The sequence below is a fragment of the Manis javanica genome, chromosome 4, assembly GCF_040802235.1.
Source record: "Manis javanica isolate MJ-LG chromosome 4, MJ_LKY, whole genome shotgun sequence".
Lineage (NCBI taxonomy): Eukaryota > Metazoa > Chordata > Mammalia > Pholidota > Manidae > Manis > Manis javanica.
This window is the reverse complement of record NC_133159.1, coordinates 135854985-135864289: the sequence shown is the minus strand read 5'-3', so window position 1 is coordinate 135864289 and position 9305 is coordinate 135854985. Positions and strand designations below refer to the sequence as shown.

The 9305-nt window shown below is 51.6% G+C and overlaps 1 protein-coding gene and 1 long non-coding RNA gene across 3 annotated transcripts in view; one reads left to right on the top strand and one right to left on the bottom strand.

Annotated features, from left to right (window-relative positions):
- Positions 1–2636, bottom strand: part of SLC6A4 (solute carrier family 6 member 4) — a 35656-nt gene extending 33020 nt beyond the window's left edge. Inside the window, exon 1 of one of the 2 annotated variants that reach the window (XM_017674110.3) lies at positions 2126–2636. The gene's annotated coding sequence lies outside the window, so the exon portion shown is untranslated. The remainder of the gene's footprint in view (positions 1–2125) is intronic. The other variant, XM_073235063.1, reaches the window with a different exon arrangement.
- Positions 2637–3481: 845 nt separating this feature from the next.
- On the top strand, positions 3482–8843 carry LOC108405793 (uncharacterized). Its single transcript, XR_012130554.1, has 5 exons — positions 3482–3573; positions 3840–3983; positions 5020–5086; positions 5417–5524; positions 8601–8843. It is a non-coding gene; the product is annotated as an uncharacterized lncRNA (long non-coding RNA).
- Positions 8844–9305: the final 462 nt, after the last annotated feature.

Here is a 9305-nt window from a genome sequence, read left to right as displayed (position 1 = left end):
GACCACACCCTGGGCAGGTTGCAAAGGGGACCCCGGGAGTTGGGGGAACTCAGGCCCCTGGTGGTGGGATGTGGTTGAGGCTCACGACTTATGCCTGTCAGAGTGCAAAGCCTCCACCTTAGAGCGAAACTTGGAGACACCCAGAGGACCCTGGGATGACAGCAACATCTGGGTCAGAGAGTCCTGGCACGCGGGCATTTTGCGGCATCATTTCAACTCTTGTCTGCTTAAAGCAAAGGTTACAGTCACAGTCACAGAAAGAGGAGGAGGAGACGTGGACATCACGTTAAGCAGGTCCTCTCCCCCACTGCAGCTGAGGACTGTGAGCCCAGGGGAGAGATTGTGAAGAACTAAGGTCTGAGGTATATTCTTAAACCAGCAGAAAAATGACTGTATAATTTTCCCTTTGGTCATCCAGGAACCTTTATTAAAACAGTCAAGTCATGACCATATCCTGTTGAAACATTAAGCCAAATGAATCTTCTTCAGGCAGCCCTGCCTTTCTGCTCTCAAATTATACTTTTTGATGAGCATCAAGGAGAAGGAACTGCCACTTACTGCCTTAATTTCTGGAAATACCTGTGTTTCCCTTCAGAGGAGGACAGCCAGGATGTGTCTGCAAACCCGCTATAAGAGAGGACCCCTCCACCCAAGCACCCCCTTGCACTGTCACCTCAGCCATTTGTCAAACTCTCAACATGCCTCTCCGAGTTTCATCAAAATGCTGACAACTCTAAAAAAAAATCCCTAAGGAGGAATTTCTGGGGTTTTGGAGATTCCATTAAAACTACATTATTCGGTCGGTGTTCCCACCCCACCTGCCCACCCCTAGTGTATATATTTCTTAAGCAAGGAGACTGAAAGAAATGGGTTGGAATATCGGTGCTGGTATTACAACTCTGACATGCCCTATATGGATCACCAGTGTGGAGGAGACTTCTGAGTAATTATGAAGCAGTCTTAGTGTGTTCTTATTCAGGGTCAGTGAAAAAGAAAATCCCATGCCCGAAATGGCTTATTTGCACCAGCCCAAGAATCTGCCTCTCCTCCCTGCTGGAAACAGACCCCCCAACCCCCAGTCTGTGTTTGGAAAACCAACCTGTGGGCATCAGTAGCTCCATACGAAACAAGTAATGGGACAAAGAATCAAAGCTGGTGTTTCCCTCCACTCCTAGAAACCTAAACTCTAATGCTATTTCATTGTGCTCTGCCGTTTTCTTAAACACAAACCCTAATGTTGCTTTCTTAGACATTTTCCCCATGTAACTGAAGGCAAAACATTGAATATTTGATCTCGTCTTCTCCATGAAGGAGCTAGCAGGCTCATAAATAATCCATCGACCTGATTCATTTTTCTGGAAAAAACAGATCACCCAAAAGATACACACAAGCTTTTGTCATGTCTGACTCTTAGAAATTCTATCCCTCTCAAATTCTTTAGAACCCCAACTGAAAAAACAAATTCATTATTCAAAAGACCCAGTGCAAAAGGAAACGTGTTCCTTGGTGTTCTTCAGCTCCAGAGAGATCTCTCTGACATGTGTTTGGATGTACACATTTTTCAAGCAACTTATGGTTACACTCTTCAACTGTAAAACAGCTCGTGGGAGTTTGAGTTTCCCATCAGTTCTGAAGGGGCCTGTGAGAGGTCTGCCAGAGAAAACCGCCCAAGCCCACCGAGACTCGCCCAACTTAGGTGTCATTCAGAGATTTCTCTAGATATTTGGACATTTATGTCAACCAGACCCTCCTTGCAGAAACGGTTTTGCATAAAGCCACTTGCATGCCAGGGAGATAAGTCAAGATCAAACATAAGCCGTGGGTTGAAACTGAAGTAACTTTTCCAAAGCGCAGGGCATTTTGCTTAAGACCCTCTCTACAAGGTCTTCCTCTGGTACTCAAGACATCAAAAGCCCCAGCATGCAGTAGACAAAGGAGCCCTCCACAGCCCGCTGGTCGCTCCATGGTCCTCTTGTCCCTCGGCCCGCCTGCTGTCCACACCCGTGCTCACAGGGAGGGCGGCAGCAAAGCCCACCGCACAGGCGCCCCAGTGTCTGGCGAGGCAAAGTGGGGTGAAGTTCTGCAAAGAAGTGTGCATTAGAATCCGGAAAGGACGCGCACCCACCTGCCGGCCGTCGGTGGGGAGGCTGGCCCGGGCTCTGCGCGGCGGGGCGACCCTCGCGCCCTCGAGGCCCTGGGGCGGCCGCTGCTTGTGCCGCAGCTGGCGCCCGCGCGGCCGTATTTGTACTCGCGTTCCCTCACATGGTCTGATCTCTAGATATCCGCCGCCAAAGAGCTCTTTAAGAATTTTTGCGTCACTTTGAGCTGCACAAACTTTACGTTTCCCGGCGGCCGCGGCTCCTGGGGTGGGGGCGGGGCTGCGCAGCGTGAGGAGGGGGCGTGGGGGCGGTGCCGGTGGGGGGTGGTCCCACTGCCCTGGGAAGCTGGGGAGCCCGGGCCAGGGGGCGCTGGCCACGGCGAGCCGAGCCGGGAGTCCTAACTTTCCGGCTCTTAATTCCTGTGGGGACGGGGCCGCTCCACGGCGGGCAGGTGTATTTCCTCCCCTACCAGTTGCTCTCCAAACTTTACTTAGGTTTCCGCTCAATGTCACTTCCTCGGTGCGCGCTCTCTTGACCACTGCCACCTCCCTGTCACCCACATACGAATCCGGCTCTATTTTCCGCCCCAGGACTTAGCGCTGTGCGGTCCCTGAGTGATTCTGGCTCCCCCTCCGGGATGGGAGCTGGACAGGAGGGACCTAGTCCACTTCCCGGCCATTCCCAGGGCCTCCGACGGTGCTCACCGGGGCCCCGCCTAGGGGCTCACAAGGGACACCTGCAGAAGGAGCGAATATATGCAGAATTCTTTCTCATTTTGTTACCCAGCCACAGTTGGGAGCAGTATCAGAGCCCAAAATGGGTATGCCTGTGGGGCTGGGGCAGTGGATGAGTTACTACAGATTTTAATTACCAAAAGCTGATGGGGAAACACGTGAGTACATTGCTTTGGCAATTTAAAAAAACAACCAGGTTTAAAACTGAATTTAATGTTTTTAAGTTATCTTTTCAATAAAATTATTCTTTACATTTTTAAAAGAACAGTGGCAGAATTTACTTCGGAACGCCCCTGAGGCAGAGGCGGGAGGACGCGGGCTAACCTGCCCGCCTCTCCCCAGAGTAGAAGCAGAAGGCGGGGCGGGGTTACAGTCCGCGGCCCCGTTGCTCTCGGAGGAACTGACCCGGAAAGCGGAGCACGCTCCAGCTGAGCTGAGCAGGCATCTGGAGGGACGAATTCGTTCCGTTCCCAGGATGGGCGGCTCCCGAACCTGGGAGGAATCAACGTGAGGTTTTGGTGCCACCTACACGTGAGGGCGGCGATTGCAAGGTGCTGCCCGGGTGGGCTGGCTGGAGTTCCCGGTGGCAAAATCCGGCTGGTGATTCCGAGGCAAGCCTGGGAACTTCCTCTCCCGGCCCGGTTCCTGGGGCAGCAGGGCCCACATCGGCAGCTCCTTTCTGCTGGGTAGGTTGTCTTCTGCGTTCCAGGGTCCATTTGGCCTGCTTCCTAAACTACCGTGTAAGTGCTGTGCAAACGGGGGGGGGGGGGGGGGGGGGCTCACAGATAGAGGGTATGGCTCCGGGGAGGGGGTGGGCAGACCCAGGGGAGGAGTGGGCTGAGAAGGGGACCAAAGGCTGCAGGAGCTGTGGGGGTGACCTCAGCCCTTGGCTAAGGCTCTTGTTGCCACCCAGCCTGTCCTCCACATCGGCTCAGTGTGACCTTCTAACCACGATTCCACAGTCTTACAAACCTGTTGACCCCACCGCTCCCGGCCTACTTCCTAGACCCTACGTTATTCCTGCCCAGCCGCCCCGGGCCCCTCTTCGTACTGCCTTCCTGGCATGGTGCTGGCCCAGAGTGGGAGTTCCTGGCGCTTGGGTTAAGCCCCAGCTCTGGCCCTGTACTATGTGGGTTCGTTCCTACATGGGGTAAGTTCCCCAGCCTTCCTCACCTGCCAAATAGGGATCATAATGGTGAAGTGAGGGACTGACCTGGACACGGTCCCCTTGCTTTGCAGCAAACCTCAGGGCCCTGTCCTCCAGAGGGAGACATAATAAACTGTCTTTGGCCTCCGACCACCCCAGGCCAGACTTCTCTCCTTATGCTCTCTGGCTGAGGGGCACTATCAGAAAAAGACATTAGAATTACACAGACTTGACCTGCTCCTCATGCCTCCCGGGCGGAGTCCACACAAAATTGCCCCGGGTTCACGCTTGTCTCTAAACATGAGCTTTCTCATCCCTCAAAGACCACGCAGCCTCAGCTGCCTACCTCCCCCTGAACTCCAGGGTCTCTCTCCTCCCTAAAGCTAACCCTTCCCCTTTCTGCTTCCCATCCTCATTTCACCACGGCCCTGCCCTGTTCCAGGACCTGCCTCTCTCCCTTGGGAGATCCCCTCTTCTGGCACCTATTCCCAGGCCTGTGGAGCTCTACTGCCTCCCTCGCCTCCAGATCAGGGTGAGCGGACAGATGTCATCATCTACTGCCCAAGAATGGCAGCCCTGTGCCCTTCCCAGCTGTCACCTCCATCACCACATCTTCATACCTGCTGATCATCTGGGGAGACACAGCCTCTCCCCGAGTCAGGGAGAGGGGCTGGCTGAGCACTGAAGGCAGGAGGGAGCCTTGGGCAGGACTGGCCTGAGGAAAGCAGTGTGTCAGGAACGGAGCCAGTGGCTTGCTCAACAGGCTGGGGGTGTGGGGGAGCTGGGTGGGGGGATGGAGGTGGGCCGTGGAGTCAGCCAGGATCCTTGGAACATGAGCACGGGCCTGCAGCCGGGAAGCACCAGGGCAAACCAGGATGAGATAGAGTCGGAAACCAGGAGAGCCTGAGGAACTCAGGACAGGTTGATGGTGGGGAAAGCAAGAGAGCCGTCAGAGGTGCCAGGAACCTGGAGACCGCGGGGGGGGGGGGGGGCCTGCAGGCAATCATGGTTCAGCAGTGACTCCTCTCTGTTCCACCAGTGCTGGCTCGGAAATAGGGCTTCCGGCCTGCCATGAGGATGCAGAAAAAACTTTCTTTCTCTGAGCGGTAAGGAGCACGTTCAATTGTTTATGTCCTCTCCCAGCCCTCTCCCCTCACCACACACAAACACCAGCCACCAAGAAGACCACCTTCCGGGGAGCCCAGAATTGTTCCCCTGGCCATGCCTGTACAGACTGTGAATCTAAGCCTCTCCCGCTGGAAGCCCTGGTGCCATCTCTCCGAGCCACAGGGCCACTGAGATAGATATTTTAACACAATAATGGAAGACTAGGCCCACTGTTCCTGTGGGCGTTTCCTCAGCATTCCCACTCTAATTTAGAGTGCCTTCCTGCTCCACCCCTTTCAGGCAACCCCCCCATCCCTTGTTTTTCCTAGGAGGTAACCTGCTTTGGTGACTGTGTTCAGGCTCAACCACACGTGGAGTACAGCACCCCGAGGGCAGACTGTGCAGCTCCTGGGAGCCCTGAGCTGGTCCCAGCAGAGGTCTGTGGAGGAGGCCCCTGGGGCAGGCCCCCTAATCCTGATGCAGCCAGGCAAAGGGAAGGGAGGGGAAGGCCCTTAGGGAGTGTCGGGAGGGTGAGTCAGGACCAGCCAGGCAGAGGAATGGGAGGCTGGGTTGGCCTCAGCCTGGAAAGCAGAAACACTTGGAAGTAGATGAACTGTGTCTTTGGTGGCCTCCTCCTGGCCCTTCTCTCCCATTCCTCCTGCCTTTGCTAACCAAACCCTCTTCGCCCAGGTTTTACAGCTATTGTGACCAGCCCATGCTCTATCTGTAACACCTGTGATCCAGGGCTTTTGATTTTTACTTCCTTTCTACAGGATTCATTCCCCTGACTAGGAACACCCCTAGCTAAGGCCATGTTCTGGAGGGCAGCTCTTTTTACCTTCTACCTTGGCAGGGAAGTCGAAGCCAGGAGAGGCACAGGGCCCTGGGAAGGGCCCCACAGCCCTGTCACAGGACTTGGATAGGCTCTGAGTTCCCAGGGGAAGGGACTCTACCTCTCTCTCAACACCCACCACACAGCACACAACAGGCCCATAAGCATATGTATTGCCAATGAATGCCTAGGGGAAACCCCATACCCTCAACAGACTTAGTGCCATAAAAACCAGGGCCCTAGAGATGGGTGAGCAAATCGTGGCAATCCAGCAGTGGTGTGCCACACAGCTGTTAGCATGAGCGAGGCAGCGTGGGTGCAGGTCACAAGATGTAGTGTTCACTGGGGAAAAAAAAGCAAAGCACAGAACAGGTACTCCAGTTTGTTGAGAGAGAGAGAGGCTGCTGCAGGTGTGGAATCTCTCTGTGCAGGGAGAAGGAGAGGCAGCAGGGAGTAGTATTAAGTGTCTGGCAGGAAAAGGCCGTAGGGATGGAAGGTGCCATTAGCACTGCACACCCTGCTGTGCAACTTCAATATTTCAATGTGTAGGTAGGATTTTTATAAAGATTTTTAAGAAAAGCAACATATTTTTAAAGTTATAAAAGCTAAAAAAAGGAAAAGAAGAAAAAAAGGGAGGGGAAAGAATAAAGAGGATGACCTTCTAGTGGGCCCCATGCTTATCACAAACAGGGACAAAGGGGGGAGGACAGACATGTGTCCTTTCCAAATGGGGCTGAGTCACTCAGCACTGCAGACATTTTTTGTTCACAAATATTTTCACTTATTTACCTGCAAGGACACTGTGATCCAAGAGGCAAAATCCAGGGCTTTGCTCAGGATCAAATCACCAGGGACAGAACTGTTTTTAGAATCAAGTCCCCTGCTTCCAGCCCCTGAAGTCACTCCTCTACCCTGGCATCCTATCCACTTTTCTTTAGCCTGCTCCGGATTATACAGCATGCACCGCTCTGCTCTCTGGCTTGTCTTCCCTTCCCGTGGAGCTCCCTGGGAAGCTGACCACCCTCATCCTTGATGTCTGTGGTCACTGGTTCAAAGTGTTTAAAGCCAGTCAGCACTTCTTTTCCTTTTCCAACTTCAAGGCTTTTCATAACTATCTGGAACTTACTGGAAGACCTCACTCATACGAAGTCACCTTTTCTACAGGCTCTTGCATATGTATCTTATTTTCTTAACTAAAGGATAAACTTGCAGAGAGGGAGGAATTGTTTTAACCCCAGAGGGCCTGACACAATACTGATTCAATGGTGCAGCTGTGAGAACTGATTATTAATAAAAGCTAGTGTGCACTTAGCCCCCACCAGGCATAGTATGCACTTTCTCTTTTGTCCTTTTCTTATCATATGGGTAATATGCAGTATAAACCCTGTGGCTCTATTTGCTGTAAATATTTTTTTTAATAAATCACAGTTTTCTTTTTTAAAGCTTCTTCAAAAAATGGGGTATGGAGACTGAGGCTCAGATGTTCCATTTGTCCACATGCACACAGACTCCAAGTGGCAAAGCCAGCCTCTCTGATGTTTCCCCCCCTTTTCTGCTCCCCTTAAACTAGTCACCTTCATAATATCTCAACTTTTCTGTTAAGCACAGAAATATGAAGATCGTGGGAGCTTGTTCTCCTCCTACGCATCCCTGTTGAGCAAGTTGTAGGAAAGCAGACTGTGACTGTGTATGAACTTCTGATGGAGAATGCTTGTCAGAATATAGGGTGTTTTCAATCAGTCAGCCAACCAATGTTTACCTTGAGCCAGGTTTGTAAATACCACTGTGAGCCAAGATAGAAGCCTCTGCCCTTGGAGAACTGATAGGGAGCGCTGACTTTGGGGAAAACAGACATAAACATATAAATAAACAAGAAAATTTCAGTGATAAGCACCATTAGGAAAATACACAATATAGAGCAACAGGTGTGGAAGTGGTAGAGGCAGCGGGGAGGGGTAGCTGGCTACTCAGGCGACTGATTGGGATGGCCTTGACATTCAGGCCATGACCTGAACCATGAGAAGCCAGCCATGCAGAGACCTGAGAGAAGAGCTTTCAGAAGACAGAACAGAGGAGCTGGGAATGAGCTTGGTGTGTTTGAGGAAGTGAGGAAGTTGAGTCCAGAGGGGTGGGCACAAGAGAGGAGGCTGTATGCTCCCATTACTGAATGGGTCCAAGTAGAACTTAAAGGACTTCTTATCGGTTTTGGAGAAGTTCAGACAAGGTGACCAGTAAGGTCCCTGGGGTGAGATGCAGGGAAGCTACAGGTCTAAGTCAAGCCCACTCTGGTGCTTTCTACCACATACCCACCCTGCCTCAGCTTCTACCCTTCCAGACAGCCACTGATTAAAAATAAAATAAAATAAAACACTGTCATGGGGTAGCTGGGAGATGGTTCTGGAGCTGACTCCATCCACTTCAAGAGGAGCTACTGAACTAGAGGGGTAAGCAAGAGAGAGAGCAATCAGCATTCAAACTATTGCAAAGAAAGAGGATTGAGGAAAGGCTTCCCATCTTCACAGAATCCTGTTCCCAAATAACAGCAACTGGTAGAAATTGAACGTTCCCGCCCTCCCTTTCTTCCTTCCCTTTGCATAAAGCCCCTTGGAGTTTGAAAGGGAAATAAAAACAGAACAGCTCTGGTCAGTTTATTCCTTGTTTTCAACCAACTTTTATCCTAGACCCCAGGGAGGAGTCAGCTTCATGAGCAGCAGCAGTGGTTCTGAACAAATTGTCCTAAGTGTGAGAATGCGCATCTGGAATTACTTAAAAGAAAAGGTCCACCTTAGCCAACGGCTGTGGCCACAGTTGGCAACTATGCATACCTGGACCACGCGACTGGAGGGATGGGAATGAAAGTGCAAGCGCCCGGGTGCCACCGACAGCAAATGGAATCAAGCTGCTCCTTCAGGACAAGCCGGAGCAGGCAGATGGGTCTACAACCACATCCGGAGGGCACGTCTCCTTATCAGGTCCTGGCTTCTGGAACGTGCAGGGTCAGCGTGACTCATGCAGTCTCAAGAGGAGTCCTGGGGCTGCTAAGTACTTCCCAGAGATCAGTGTCATTCAGTTATAGGGAAAAACAATTCACACATTCCCATTTCTGAGTTCACCAGTCACCCCCAAATTAGCAAGTTCTTCCAATTTGGACCTCCAGCTAAAACTTCAGCCCATTTCCCTTTATCTTCAGCAGAGGACATACCACCATTGTTTGTTTCTCCTTACTGGATCCTGATTTTATTTGGGAAATAGCTTTTTTATAAAATATTTGATTATGAAGACTTTTTAAAATATATTGCTGGATTTGGTTTAGGACTTTTACATCTATTTATAGGCGAGATTTGCATTGTTTCTTTTACTACCCTTGTCAGGGTTATGCCGGCTGC